A 16360-nucleotide genomic window follows, 5' to 3' on the forward strand; every position below is an offset into this window, starting at 1 on the left:
CATTTCTTCCACCCTCCCAAAACAGAATTAGACTTCCCAGGTAATTAGATTGCCTTTCTCAAGTCTGTTGGGTCAGCTTTCATGAAGGTAAATCCAATTCCTGCAGGACATCGGCAATCCCCATCCCCATGTTTCATCTGTTGTCTCAAAGCAATGTGGCAATCCTTGATGATTACCTTCACACAGAAAACTATGGAGGCTTTCATCAGCTGATGATCTCAAAGCACTTTTACAAGAGTTCGAGTTCGCAGGGATGCCTCCCACGTGGGCCAGAACCAGATTTTCTGGTTTTCTAATGGGGTGTCTGGCATTTTGTTTCTCCTGAACTTCACTCTGGAGTTCCTGTGTTATATGCTCACTAGATTGACATTAGCAAAGCTTCAACAGGGAAGCTTCTTGGAAGCAGGGACTCTGTGTGTCCAATATCCTGCTGGATCTCCACAACCTGGTCTAGCATCACACCAGACCGATTTAAATGTTTGTGGAATGAATGAAGCTTAAAACTAGAAAACATCTAAAGCATTGATAATTTCAAGCTCATAAACTTACTAAAGAAAACTTCTCTCTCACTAAATGGTTAAGTGTCTACCCTAGACTTTAATTTAAAACAGTACAAAATGCGCTAAATACTCTTGAGTGGGACAGACCAACACACACACACAAAATAAACATATAAAATATTGTAGAAAAACTACTGTTTCATAAAAGCAGTCTTAACTTTAGAATGGTAGTAAGTTTTCTTAATACATTTATTAACTAAACAGCTCCAAACTTAAGGTTAAGTTTTTCAAAATTGTATCTACAGAAATTTCCAGAAACACTGATAGGACTACAAAACCAGGGTACCAAAATAAATGAAGAGAGAACTAAAGCTTTTAAAAACCATTCTTCCAAAGCCCTCTTGAAAATATTTATGTCAACTACCAACCTAAATAAAATTTTTACCAGATCACTCTCCCTAATTAAGGTTTACCAAGAATAAACGGAATAAAAAGCAACCAACATTCTTTGTCTGTTTGGCTTAATAGATTATTTGCCCATAGGCATACTGGCATTTCTGAGGCTAGGAGGGGGAAAATGTTTGCCCCGTGCGCAGAAAGAACAAAGTAACAAAAAAAAAAAAGACCCAGTAAAGTTTTAAAAAATTAAAGTGAGCAACATTTTTATGGCTTTCTTTTTTTGTTGTGACTGTATGCATACGTGTACGTATACCACATAGTCATAATTACGTCAGGCGAGCTATGCACTTTATAAGCAGTTGCCAGTCCTATAATGAGTCATCTGAAAAACTAACCTGCAACTTCTTAAAGAGAAACACAGCCAGCCACTTAATTATCTTCTAGTTTTATAATAATTGGGAACATCCCTTCCATACTAGTCAACAAATACTTGCTGACTGATGAACAGTGAGATTAATTTGAAGATGAAAATCAAGAATCCAGGTACCTCGGTCTACCAGAGACTGAGCAGCCTTGAACATTATACTTCTTCCAACTCTGTTCCATCATGCTGATGGGATTATTGCAGTCATCAATGTATGGTGGAGAAAACACTGAAGTGAGGAGCTAGACATCCCTATGCCACAGCTGTGTGGCACTGGCAAGTCACTTATCCTCTCTAGCATCCATTCTCCCTAATAATACATTGAGAATGGTGGCCCAAGTTGCTATGTTTCCCTCCAGCTCAAAAATTCTGTTTAGATATTTCTTTTACAATCGCTAGCAGGATTCCTCAAGAATTATGCCAAAGAGAAAGGCTATGTCTTTAATTAAAAATGGTTTTCCAGGGATCCCTGGGTGGCGCAGCGGTTTGGCGCCTGCCTTTGGCCCGGGGCGCGATCCTGGAGACCCGGGATCGAATCCCACATCGGGCTCCCGGTGCATGGAGCCTGCTTCTCCCTCTGCCTGTGTCTCTGCCTCATTCTCTCTCTCTCTCTGTGACTATCACAAATAAATAAAAAAAAAAAAAAAAAAAATGGTTTTCCAATCTACCCCTGTACTGAGATGGCACACAACCCACTCATTAAAAAAAAAAAAAAGTAAAAATAACATTTTTCATTTAATTTAGCCAATTGGTTCTTAACTCATACACGTTTGCTTTTAATTTAATTTGCTTACCAATAATATGTTTGCCAACTGAAGGATAATTGAGTAAGAAAATGCACAAAAAGAAGTAGAACAGTAGGGGGGGTATCTATCAAGAAGTTTCTCAAGAGGCATGAGAATATTCCCTGTTCCCAGGACAAGGAATCAAGATAAACAAAACTAAAGTCATCAAGTCCTCTTCACCCACCACTCCAAACCTGCCAGTCTTCCTTTATGTCGTATCTCATGCAATCGAACCACCAATGAACCCTGATGACACAGTTGGAAACTGAGAGGTTCACCTTAAAAACCCCACCATTGCCTTTGTCTCAGCTCCGATGATCTCCAACCAGCAATATTTCCAACCGCTTCTTTGGTGATCTCCTCTGGGTACCTGCCAACAGTTCAATCAATACCACTGAGCTCTTTCCTCTGCTTAACCATCAATGGCTCTCCTAAGCATGAGCAGATTCTTGATTTCCATGACCTGGCCTGTGTCCTCTCCAACCTCATTCAGTCATCACCCTACAAGTACTCTGACCCTAACTGTGCCATATAGCACCCTGAAGACACCACAATCTTATTCACCTCCTGCCTTTACCCTTGTCCCCACGAAATGTCTTTTTTCCATCTGTCAAATCCCTATGGTTCAGGATCAGGTCACCAATCACCCCTGATAGAAGCCTTCCCTGAAGCCCCCATGCCTACACCCTGTCTGGAGTAAATGCACCATCTGTTGTTCCAAAACTTAATTTCCATGGCACCTAAAAAGTACATTTTTTTTTTAATTTCAATGCTTAGTGAGTCTGTGATTCCTTAAAGATAAGGAGCATTTTTTTTCATCTCTAAAACATCAAGGACAGTCTTATAAACAATAGGTCCTTAATAAATGTTGATGGATGAATGGGTGAACCCTGATAATGGATGCAAAGCATAAGATGGATTCTCCAAAGGAAAAACGAACAATAAAAATTGAGAAATAATTATGCTAATGGAAAAAAAGAGGTAGGCCTACCAGAATCCACTTTTAGTGTTGTCATGGCTTTTAATTCAAGGCAAAAAAAAAAAAAAAAAAAAAAAAACCCTCCTCAAATTCTAAATTATAGAAACTAAGAGAGAACTACAGTGTTTCTTATTTCATACAAAAAGATAATGGGACGATCCCTGGGTGGCTCAGTAGTGGTTTAACGCCTGCCTTCGGCCCAGGGTGTGATCCTGGAGTCCTGGGATCAAGTCCCATGTCAGGCTCCCTGCATGGAGCCTGCTTCTCCCTCTGCCTGTGTTGCTGCCTTTCTGTGTGTCTCTCATGAATAAATAAATAAAATCTTTAAAAAAAGAAAAAAAAAAAAAAGACAATGGGTAAGCTAAACATATACACCAAGCCATAGTTTCCCACTGACTTATGTACATACACAGGGAACTATTCCCTACTCCAACACTTTAGAACATCATATTTTCTAAATTATATATATAAAAAAGTAACTTGAAAATTGCAGTTGAATACTATGATAACACTGTAATACTATCAGAAACTGAGATGCGGTCAGTAAAATGTAAGAAGACGCTTCATCTTATAAGAAAAACATGCATTTTTTATCCCCGAAAATTCTTCCCAAGGTGGTCCCTTAGAGCCAAGCCCCTGTACAATTCCCAAAGCTAGCCTTTCACTCCCTGGCCTCCTTTCAGATGTCTCCAGTCAAGGAGCTGGGGGCCAGAGTTGGCAAAAGAGGAGTTCTTCTTACCATGACAGTGCTATCTTCTTAATGGTTATTCCACATCTCACTGCTCATTCCCTACCCCCTCAGCCCCAATCTTTTTATACCACAGAGCAGGAAGAAAAAAACATACATAAACTGCTATATAATGTAACTGAGCTTAATTTAATGACAGAAAGAAGGCAACAGAAAGGAGGAAATGGTCAAAGTTGAATATTAAAGAAAAGAGAAGGAAGATCCAAGGAATACTTGCCTATTAGTAGTACTCACTGGCTGGGCTTACTTTAAGTTTACGCATGAAATTGCTTAATGCATGAGTCATTTTAAATCAAGACTGTATTGATTCATTTAATATGTTCAAGCAAACCTGCAATGTAGAAGACCTAGAAGTCGGGAGATGCAGATGATTCTCCAATCCAAAGAATGGGTGTGGCATATATATTCTAGAAAAACCAAAGACATAATAAAGTATGTGTTTGGAAAAGAAAATTTTTTTTAAGATTTTTTTTTTCTTTATGAGAGAAAGAAAGAAAGAGAAAGTCTGAGTGAGAACATGAGCATGGGAGAGCAGAGGGAGAGGAAGAAGCAGGCTCCCCACTGAGCAGGACCCCTGGACCTGATGACCACACATAAAGGTAGATGCTGAACTGACTGAGCCACCCAGGTGCCCCTGGAAAAAATTTAAATCCTGTCGAGAAGGTGAGATAATTTATCAAAATTGAACACAGGTTTTAAAAAAAATAACAAGTTTAGAATGTACTATTCCAAAGGCTTCTGTGACACAGTCAACAAACACTGGTGCCCACTGGGGGGCTGGTCCAAGAGCTCAGCTTCTACCCTCACCCAGTGCACTGGATGACTGGGAGCCCGACCTTCAGCTTCTACCTCAATGATCTTAGCTGTAAAATCAGTCTTATATGCTGATGGTTTCTTTTTGGGGTGATGAAAATGGCCTAACATTGGATAGGTGACAGGTATACCACTCTGTGGATTTATTCAAAGCCACTGAATTGCACACCATGAAAGGGAGGGATGTTACAGTATATGAACTAACTCAACAAAACCATTTTGAAAAAAAAAAAAATTAGTCTGAAAACTCTTAGGACTTTTCTATAAAGCTTAAGAACCTGAGTAAGTGTATCCTGTGCTATTTACAATGTAGACATATTGTGTCTCCCAACTCATTTTTATGGACAGAGCTGAAGCTCTGGAATCCCACCGTTCAGTTTGGGAACTGAACCTAAGTCTGTCATTTCCTAGGCTCCGGAATCTTGAGCATGTTACTGTCTGAGTCGTAGTCCTCACCTACCTAACAGATGAGCAGACCAAATCTGCTCAAACTGATGCTAACTGGCAGAAAATTAAAACAGAAGGGGCTCTCAGAAAGGCCATGCCAGCTGTACAGAGAAAACTAAAGGGAAGACACAGAAGCAGAAAAGATATGGCAAGCGAAGAGTAGAGACTGAGGCCAGCCTACCTCGATTAAGGCAAATCCCTCTGGATTCCTCTTTTGGGTTCCAAGGATGCTTTGGGGTCAGACCGATATGGGGTAGGAGGGTAAGAGAGGTCTGCTCCCAGAAGCATGTGCTGCTATTATTATCAGACTACATTACGTATGACACCTAAATTTCTGGATCCCTTACCCAAGTAATTTTTATTTGAGGAACCACAAAACAGATTTTCTATACTTTTAATCACCTCAAGAGTCATTAAGCATTCAGTCCACTAATGGAATTATTTGGACTGCCATTAATTAGAACACATAGTTTTGCACCAGGATTCATTTTTTGTAGATTAATTCTATATAATAAAACATGCCTGAAGTTGATTGTGTTAGCAGCAGACTTTTCATCGCAAGCCTCAAGATTCCACACCTGTGATTTAATTTACATCAGCACAAGTTGAAACATCAGCTTTTCGATCATTTGTGATATCGCAACTCTTAAGAAACAACTTACCCGACAATGAATACAAACAATCTATATTTACCATCAATAACCCAAATTCCCAACTGGGCCAGAATTTGTAATGTGAAATTCATTCCTCATAGTGGTTTTAATAACACCATTCTCACTTAAAAGGGGCTCTATGTGATCAAGTAACTGACCCCTTCAACATATATACTGTGTATCTATTTGGGTACATGTGTATGTACACATGTGCGCGCGTGGGCGCGCACACACACACACACACACACATTTTAAAACATACCAACATTATGCTGCACAGGTTTCTACCCTGGAAAAACAAGAGCTAAGGAGGACTAGCGACAGTCGTCAGCTCTGCCCTCACCCAGGCAGTAGAAGCTTCAGAGCAAACTAAATTGTCACACTCCAAGACCCCGGAGGGACCCACAGGGTCACAAAGTAGTCTCCCCGCCACGCACAGAAGCACTGAGTGGCGACTGCTGTCTGCAGGCGCCGCACAGTGAGCTGAATACCACGGCGTGGAGAATTCCTTCAGGAAGACGATGGGACCAGGAAAGCCCAACCCGGGATTCACAGGAAATAAAACACGAGCGACCGCCTGTTTACCATCCGCACTGTCAACAATTCTGAGAAAACTCGTGCTTGAGCTTCAGGTCACTAAACCCTCATCCATTTTATAAATATTTGTCTCCCTGATTTGGATTTTTTTTTACTTTTTTAGATCCCAGAGGGAAATGACAATGTCCTAGAAGTTTTAGGATGGCTTATTTTGTAAAATCGGCAGGAAGGAAAAGGCTGGCTTCTGCTAGCTCTAATTCTGAAAGCAATAAGTATTGAGGGAGGAAACTCCTAGGTAATCATTTTTTTAATAAAATTTTAGTTGTTTCATGAGCAGCGTTTTTGTTGGTTCTACCAGCATTGCGGTGCAGTCAGGTTTAAGACAACACGCTCTAGCATAAACTCGACAGAGTCTCCGAGAACTCACGACCAAAATTTAAACTGTTTAGCAAAACACTGAGATGTCCTTCCATCATTTTTCACTTCAGATGTAGGAAGAATAGATCAAATACATGTTTAGAAACTCTTTTAAATATAATTTTGTAGGAAGTTCTCTAGCTTGCACGCGCGCACACACACAAAATGCTTTCACTTCTACTTCAGAGTTATACTCAACTTCTAATGCCTTTGGCAAAGGCAAGATCCAATATGTAAGGTAATTAAGGGGAAAAAAAGGCAAATAAATATGAATATTCCACAGAAGTAGTATGCCAGGTTTGGAAAAAGCTTCCAAAACTTCTGTATATGAATATGTTCTCTTTCTAAAGGGAGAGAGTGGTTTGCAACTATAGGGTTTTTTGGTACATCAAACATCAAGAATGTAAGTATCTCACACCCACATGTGTCATTTCTCAAATACAGTATGATTTATGGATACATATTGTATGAACATACATTTAATCCAGATTTAAAATGCGACTGCAACCTTTAATGCAGGTCCTATTATGTTTCATAGGAAATGACCAGCACTCCATACCCTACCCCAGTCATACCTTCTTCTTCCCCTACTTGTAGCTAAAACTTAGAATTAAGACAAGGGGCCTACGTTAGAACCGAGGCCCGGCAATTCGCTATCTTATAGCCTTAGGGGCATTAATTTAGTGGGCCACATTTCCTCAAACTATATAATTAAGATTAAAAAAAAAAAAAAGTTGTGCCTGCCTCAGAGTTATTAGAAGGACTAGAAGAGTGAAAATATGTAAAGCACTGAGAACAGAACCTGACATACATGTACCATTAAAGAGTAAGCCACTATTGCTGATGCTGTTGTTACTACTACAACCATTATTTTAACTTTTGTGATACTCATTTCCTTCCTTTTCTTTTTTTTTTTTAAGATTTTATTTATTTATTCATTCATAGAGATGCAGAGAGAGAGAGAGTAGCAGAAACACAGGCAGAGGGAGAAGCAGGCTCCATGCAGAGAGCCCGACGTGGGACTCGATCCAGGGTCTCCAGGATCACACCCTGGGCCGCAGGCGGCGCTAAACCGCTGCGCCACCGAATCTGTCTCCTTCCTTTTCTTTTCTTTTTTTTTTTTTTTCTCTCCTTCCTTTTCTTAATAGTTCTTACCTTTTAACAACTAAAAACTATAGTTACTTTGGCTTGTCTTTGAATTCCCTTCTTTTCTCACTCTAGAAGACATAACAGAAGCCGTAGGGGAGTGTGGTGCTGAATCTGCTCTAAAGTATGTCAAAACTCCTTTACCTCAAATAAATAATAAACGACCTGTGATACTCACAATGGACTGCCATCTAGCTCTGCCCACGGCAGAACTGAAAATCAATGGTAAATGCAAAGATCCCTTAACCAGTAGGGCTTATTGACAGACTCAAGAAAAAACTTCACACTGATAACGACTTTGCAGATTCTATCCTTCAAGGGTTATCTAGGGAGGAGAAAACTGAACGCAAATCACCACCAACCAACCAGCCAATGACACCTTTAACTTAATATACAGTGCTAGGGATGTCTGGGTGGTTCAGCCGTTGAGCGTTCAGGGCATGATCCTGGGATCCCGGGATCGAGTCCCACATGGGCTCCCTGCATGGAGCCTGCTTCTCCCTCTGCCTGTGTCTCTGCCTCTCTCTCTCTCTCTCTCTGTCTCTCATGAATAAATAAATTAAAAATCTTAAATAAAATAAAAACAAATAAAAAATAATAATAAAAAGTGTTTATCAAAAACACTATGGAGCCATTTATACAATAATATCTAAAAATGAAAACCAAAGAGTTCACATCTGGAACTCACCCAAGTCCTTTTTTTTTTTTTTTTTTTTTAAGATTTCATGTATTTATTTGACAGAAAAAGAGCATGCCCCCCCGCTGAGCAGGGAGCCCAAGGCGGGGCTCGATTCCAAGACTCTGAGATCATGACCTGAGCCAAAAGTAGACACTTAATGGACTGAGCCATCCAGGCACCCCACTCAAGTCCTTCAAAGATATAAAGTTAACATGGTTGTGGCCTGATATTTAGAAAAAGACAAGGTGGCACAATAGTGTAAATGTCCTATTTTAAGGGCCATTCAATCAATATTAATTGAATATTAATCATTGAGGAATCCTATTTCCTCAGAACAGTATCTCTAGTTTGCCATCTAAATAAAAATTATACTAGGAAAGGCCACATACCTTTTTTTAAAAAATGCCTATCATAGAAGTTTTACATAAAGGACACAGTTTGTCCATGAACCTCATTTTGCCATCCTTAGTCGCAAGAGAAAAGAGACCATGCTTGAGATGCTATGGCCACTGGCCCCTTGCCATGGCCTGGAAGTGGCCTGGGAGGGAGAAGTCTGTAGCCAGAATCCGTGAGACCACTATAATCCGCATGGAGCTTCCAAAAGGGAAGGAAACCAGATTGCACCTAAAATCAGATCTGCATCTCCTAACCCTGGCATGGTGCCTGACACAGGGCTTGCACACAAGGGAGTGGGACTGTCTCTCCTCTGCCACAGAGCCTTCCAGGTGCCCCCACGCCCCACCACCAGCATTCTGCTGGGTCTAGATACAGAGCTCCCCACGCTCAAATATCTGTTCTCTTCCCGTCACGTACCAGATATCAAAAAGTCAAAGTAACTTAGATTATAAACTTACAGGAAACAGACCATACTAGGGCACTGGATCACCTCTCTTTTGAATTCCCTGAACTGCTTTTCTACACCACTCAAATAGCATTTCTTTTCTTTCTCTTCTCTGGAGACGGTCAGAGCTCACCTTGTCTTGAGTCCTGAAACAGTAAGTTCCTAAAGTGAGGTCTCCTGCATACAGCCTTGCCTGCATGGCCTAGGGTCGGAGGAGAGGCTTTACTCAGAGAATGGGCTCAGAAGGCACAGAGAGCATGATTGGGACTAAACCAACCTTCGCCACTCTCCAAAACAAGGTACCTTGGGGGAAAACAATTTTTTTTTTTTTTTGCTACTAATTTTGGACATGGAAATTCAAAGATGTTTGAATTTTTTGGGGGGGGGAGGACTACAGCATTACCTCAGTGACAAGTGACTATTCTCCTGCTTCCTAAGCAGGTCTATCAAACTTTAAGGCTAGTAACCCTTGGATACACTTTATATAAATTAACAATTTCTATTGTCAAAAACTCAAACTAAGCCAGACAAATAGGCTTGGAAACTACCAGCCAACTTCGTTCTGTGAGTAACCATTAAGTTTTAATCAGATGTGGTCCAATTTCTGGAACAGCGAGCATGAAGAAGGGATCATCAAGGAAAATGGGCAAAAGTGGAGGCAGGAGGAAAGGGAGGAGGATGAGGACCAGGAGGAGGAGGAGGAGGAGGAGGACAAGGAGCAGACGGGAGGAGGAAGGAGGAGAACAAAAGAACCGCCCCCCAAGCCAGTCATGTAAGGCAGACTCTTGACTGAATACTTCTGCCCCTCTCTGCAGCTGTTGTCTCCTGCAGTTGGCATGAAGCGCTGCCAGTCTGGGACCGGCTTCCAGTGAGGACAGCATTGTTTTATTGGCTACTTAGGCAGTGCACACACCATTAATGGAGTTTTTATCTCTCCATTTTCCTGTCAGTACAGAACCAGCCAGTCTGACTCTGTTATTATCATTAAGAAAGCTTTTTTTCTCCCCCCCTCCCCACACACATCTTTAATCCAAACAACATCTGGGAACTTCAGCCTCTATCATATAAAAGGGAAACAGATTTAGAGGTGGGGGTGGGGGGGTGAGACAGTTGCATCCACACTGAACAACAACCAAATTCCAACAGCCAAACTTCTCTGGAGCCACTCAGTATCTCCAAAGTGCTCTTCACTTCAAAAAGGCAAAGGTATTTCCCACTGCATTGTTTTAAACGCCCTCTGGACCTTTGCTACATGAAAATAATATCATTTTGACATGTAGCTTTTGTAAAAAAAAAAAAAAGGGGGGGGGTGAGGGGGAGTTTATTGCTGCTTCCTTGGGGAGCAAGTTCCATTGTGAAACCAAAGTCAGGAATAATATTTAGGGAATGCCTGGGTGGCTCAGCGGTTGAACGGCTGCCTTCAGTCCAGGGCGTGATCCTGGAGGCCCAGGATCGAGTCCCACGTCGGGCTCCTGACGCATGGAACCTGCTTCTCCTTCTGCCTGTGTCTCTGCCTCTCTTTCTCTCTGTGTCTCTCATGAGTAAATAAATAAAATCTTCAAAAAAAAAAAAAAAGGAATAATATTTAAAAGAGGATTTTTAGAACACTGTATTTCTTTTTCAAAAATGAAAAAAAAAAAAGACCCTTCATGACACATACCAAGCAAGTACATCTCTAGTGTACAAACTAATAGGAAAAAACTGGCGCCATTAAACCCAGAAAATATGTCCCCTTGTAACAGACAGCTGTCTCCTCTGTAGTTTAAATGTGCTTTTTGCTTAGATCACTCCGTGAGTCATGGAATCAATACAGGAAAATGCACAGAGCCAGCCACACTGCAGATTCACGCGGCAGAGCAGGTTCAAGCCACAGGGCTCCGCTGTCCCGGTCCTGCCTCTGGCATCTGCACCGGTGGGGGTGCGGGGTCGGGGGCCAGGGGTTCACCCTACTCCATGCCTCAACATGCCTCAGGGGGTCCCCAATGCTGATCTTTTCATCCAATTCCTTCTACATAAGTAGAAACTAAAAGTTACAGACCTCAAAAACGCAGTTGTCAGGCAATCCCTCTTGCTCTGCGCCCCTGTCCTTTCCAAGTTTTCTAGAATGCACCAATAACAACTATACTTAGAAGGGATTTACTTCCCCAGAAATGCCCATCACCAAACAGAAGGCACAATCAGAACGTTTTGGAAAAGCCAAGATGTGAGAGTCAGCAAAGATTAATAGTTTATTTTTAATTTATCTTTTTGTTTCATTCAGCAAAAAAGAGGGGGAAATCACTGGCTGTCTGCGCCACAGGCTCCTGCTCACTGGAAGCTTTGCCTTAGAGCCCCTTGCAGTCTGTTGTTAATGACGGTCTCAGTAACCTGATCCTCCCACAGTGGGAGACTTGAGTAAGCACTGGCCTCTCTCTGCTCTCGCCTTTCCATTGTCCCACCCCGCAGGGCCAGCTGTTTCTGACAGCCAAATTGCTGCGTGCTAAGCAATGAATGCTGTCAGAGAAGGAATTTTCATTTCTATAATGCATAGGCCTCCGTGGACAAATTATACAGCTTATGGTGCTGGCTGCAGGATGCTGCTCCAGGCTTGAAGTCCTGCCAAAATGCAGCCTTTCCTCCCATCTCCCCAGCCCCTAGCTGACGAGACAGTCACTCAAAATGAATCTGAATGGCCAGAGAGAAACCGAACACGTGCTTTCAGGGACAAACAAAACATATGTCAAGAAGAGCTGTCCAGCTACGATCTTCGATTTAATGGCATACAGTGAAAGCTAATTGAGCTAATGTCACACTGTAGAGCCACCTAGCATGGCATCCATTAAGACCTCCTGTAATTTGACACCCTGCAGTGAGCATCCCTGGGGCATCAGCAAAATCACTGGCCCTCTGCTTCTAAGGGATGTCAGACTTACCTAGAAACCATACCAAGAACTTATGGCTTCCTGAAAACCAACGTCGTAACCATCAAGCAACAACCCAGGAGGTTCCGTAACAGTACTCTCTCATGGTAACAAAGGCTCCTCGTAGTGATGCACGGAATTCTTTTGGAGGAACTGTCTGCCTCCCCAACACCACCCCCACTTCCAGCAACAACCCCTTGACCTGGGTTGGAGCTACGCCCCTTTCTTTCCTGAGTGCTGGGGGTAGAGGGACTAGACCAATCGACACACTGCATTCCATTGGGGGATGTGACCTTGGCTGGTCCAGTCAGAGTGACTCCTGGAATTCTGCCGGAACTGCTAGAAGAGAAAGTCTGATTTTCTCATTATACTCGAACCTGAGAGAATATGCCACAGCCATTTTACTACCATGGATGGAGAATCTGACTAAGATTGGAGGCGGCAAAGAAAGAATTAGAGGGAAAATAACAGGGTCCCAGGGACACCTGCTTGAATCCTGGGTCAACCCAGATCTAAAACCTGCCCTACTCTAGGCTCCTGAGGATGGCAACCCTCGTATTCTCATCTTACTAAGGCCAGTCTGGGCTTTCTGTCACTTGCAAATGCAAATTAACAGATGAACCATCATTCCATCCTAAGAACACCCACCGGTTAGCACAAACACATATGTTATACCTTACCATGTAAGCAAGAAAAAGTTTTTGTATTTTTGGTTGTTTCCTGTGAGAACTTACTCTTTCACTTTTCCCTTCTAGTTCTTATACCCTAACGGGAGCCAAAATATGCAAAGCATCACCCTGATTTTGCCCCTTCGGCACAGTGAGTATAAATCTGCAACCTGAATTCAAGGAGAGTGGAGAAAACTAAATGCATGACCTGCACTTTCTTTTTGGTGTCTTAGATCTAAACATGACCTGGCCCATGTGGCACAGAGGAAGCGGAGCCTGGCTAGCAAGGGTCCACCAGCACTGTATCGACGATGCCATCTCAGAGAAAGGCCAGGAAATCATCGGAGCCCTGACCAGAGGATGGAGGGGGACACCTGCTCTTCCGTAGGGGTTCAGGTCAGCCAAAGCACAAGCACCTGCAGGCTGCAAGCCGCCAAGGCCATCACGCGCGCCACATCCTGCAGCCACCCGCTTTATCATTAACTACTGTCTGGCCAACAAGGGCAGGGTTCGGTTCAAGAACACCGGGAACTTTAAGGCAGGAGGCAGATCCAGAACCATGGTGGGCTCACAGCCACTCACTACAACTATAAATATCCTCCTGGCTGCCGGCCTGACAGCAACCACAATTCCTGCTCCCTTGTTGGTAATAGCACTGCAGGCCTTCTCCACCTCCATCCCCCCCCACCCCCCGCCAGAAATTCAGCACAACCAGCAGCAGCAAAAATTATGAAATGTGTGCATGAGCTTACTCAATCCCCAGGCAAGCCTTGTTTCCCCACCCTCCTCTCATCTGTACCTGACTCCTGGGCCCCAAAGATTAAAATGAGACTTTAAAGTTGAAACTCATATGATTAAGATCTCAGTTTGGCGCTTAGAAAATACTGTGGGAAAAGGGTCAAAATCACGAAAGATGGGAGAGAGGCAGGAAGGAACAAGATCAGCCCACTCTCATCCCCTTTGCATCATGATGATCATTAGGTTTGAATCCCAGGCCCCAAGAGTCATTCTTTTATTGGAAGATATGAAGGAGCAGGGTGCCCTGACTCTTCCCTCTCTGGTGCAGAACGCAGCACAGGAAGCCCACTAAAACTGCTTAGACAGGGAAATCATGTAAATGAATGACGCACTTGTCTTGCTGTTTCTCAAGGACAATAAAAAAAAAAAAATCCAAAATTCTCAAGACTGATTTAGGCTTGATGGTTGAAGATCCACCCAAAACCTAAATCAGAGCTCTCCCTTGTACTTTACGAGGGATCATTCTAGGGAAATATCTTCTGTTACAGCCCCCATGGAAGCACAGAAACCACAATGATCCAAATGCTGAGGAAGACCCTGGATAAGATCTTTTGTACCATTTCATCGTCCATACCTGGCACGACCCATAGAGCTGGCATCTCAACATGCCATGCCCCTAGGATGCATGGCTCTCTCTTCCAAACAACTTCTTGACCCGAAGGAAAGGCCAGTCCAGGAAAAAGCCAGCACAAAGTACGGAGGGTATTCTGAACCCTACACCAAGTTCACTGCCTTGCCCCATGCACTTGACCAATCTGTCCTGAGCGCCTACAAGCAGCCAGGGACTGTGTTCAACTCTGGACACATACGAGCAAATGTGACCAAGTTCCTACCCTCATGCAGTTTCCATTCAGGCAGAAAACTCCACATGGAAGGACCTTCACGCATCTAACCACATGTCTTCTGCTTAAGGACCTAAATCTGAGAGTTTCCCTCCATTAGAAGAACACATGCCCCTTTATATAAGGAATTCTTCATCTCATGAACCAAATAACTCTGGAAAAAGTCTTAGCCACTCACAAAAACAAAGTTCAGCATCAGATGATGGCCCAATTTACCCAATTTCTACCACTTTATGCCCCTTCCTTCTTTTTCTCCCTGAAATGATCTGATACACAGAGGGACTTATAAGGAAAATCATTTTAATCCAAAAATGTTGCCTCTCGGCAAGGGTCTGTTCCAAGGCTCATCTACTATGGTTTCTTTTTTCGCCCTGAAAATCAGTGAGGCAGTGTATGAACTGAAGCTTTCCTAGTACAAAAAACAACGTATTTAATCACATCTCTATTATATAAACCAAGTGATACAGAATAAAGCTCTCAGACTTTAACAGTCACAAGATTACTCCTAAAAATATGAATTTAACACTCATTGAACCATATTCTGTAGTCTACCCTCCCACTGACTTTGGAGGCAGAGGCCTTGGACTAAAGAAAAGTATAACTTTACAAAGCTAGCATGATACATGCCTCCATTCAGTAATAGTAAGCGTATTTTTATCCCTGCCATTTTTCTATCTTTCTACAAACAAACCAAATAAAGAACCTGGGCAAATAAAGAACCATACGGCCAGATTATAAGGACTGACATATTCAACACAGCATTACCCAACACACACTGGTCTGTGTCGTAAATCCTGCAAGTTAGGATCTTACTGCAGGGGACTTGGAAACATTGCTCGATACCACTAGAATCCCGGTTTTCCCCTGCAAGGTGAATAACAATAGCAGCCACAAGTTTTTGAACATTTCTCAGGGTACCCAGATAGTGCCAGATTTGCATGTACATTATCACTTGATCCCCCCAACATGGATAAAGACGCAACAGGAATTATGATCTCCATTTTACAGACGACAAAACTCAAGGAAGCTATAAGTAATGTCACAGCTGGAAAGTGACAGAATGAAATTCAGATCCACACTTGCCTGAAAGCATCAGGCATTCTTACCCATCCCATTAAAGTCTCTGCGTCATTGGGGGGGCACCTGGGTGGCTCAGTCGGTTAAGCAACAGACTCTTCATCTCTGGCCAGGTCACGATCTCAGGGTTGGGAGATGGAACCTGGTCAGGATCTGTGCTCCGTGTTTAGCGCAGAGTCTGCTTGTCGCTCTCCCTCTACACATCCATCCCCTTCCCACCCCCACTGTCCATGCATGCATGCACTCTCTGCCTCTGTTTCTCTTTCAAATAAATAAATAAAATCTGTTTTTTTTAATTTTTATTTATTTATGATAGTCACACACAGAGAGAGAGAAAGTGAGAGGCAGAGTCACAGGCAGAGGGAGAAGCAGGCTCCATGCACCGGGAGCCCGACATGGGATTCGATCCCAGGTCTCCAGGATCGCGCCCTGGGCCAAAGGCAGGCGCTAAACTGCTGCGCCACCCAGGGATTCCTAAAATCTGTTTTTTTTAAAAAGTCTCTGCATCACAGGGGAGGATCAGCAAGCACCTTAGGGAGCACCCTTGCCACAGACACGGCCACCACAAGCAATGGCTACATTTCACAGCCTCGAGCAGATATATCAGGATTCACAGATATAATAAAACTCCAAGTGAAGATATAACCACCTTGAAAACACCAAAAAAGGCTGAAAATCAGTCACCTTCAAATGCTTAGGACAAAAAA

General features: G+C 42.7%; 1 protein-coding gene across 4 annotated transcripts in view; it reads right to left on the bottom strand.

Moving 5' to 3' along the window:
* The window catches only part of ACVR1 (activin A receptor type 1), a 126526-nt gene that overhangs the window by 81926 nt on the left and 28240 nt on the right, over nucleotides 1-16360 (bottom strand). The gene's annotated exons all lie outside the window — the stretch shown is intronic.

Source organism: Canis lupus, chromosome 36, assembly GCF_003254725.2.
Source record: "Canis lupus dingo isolate Sandy chromosome 36, ASM325472v2, whole genome shotgun sequence".
Taxonomy (NCBI): domain Eukaryota; kingdom Metazoa; phylum Chordata; class Mammalia; order Carnivora; family Canidae; genus Canis; species Canis lupus.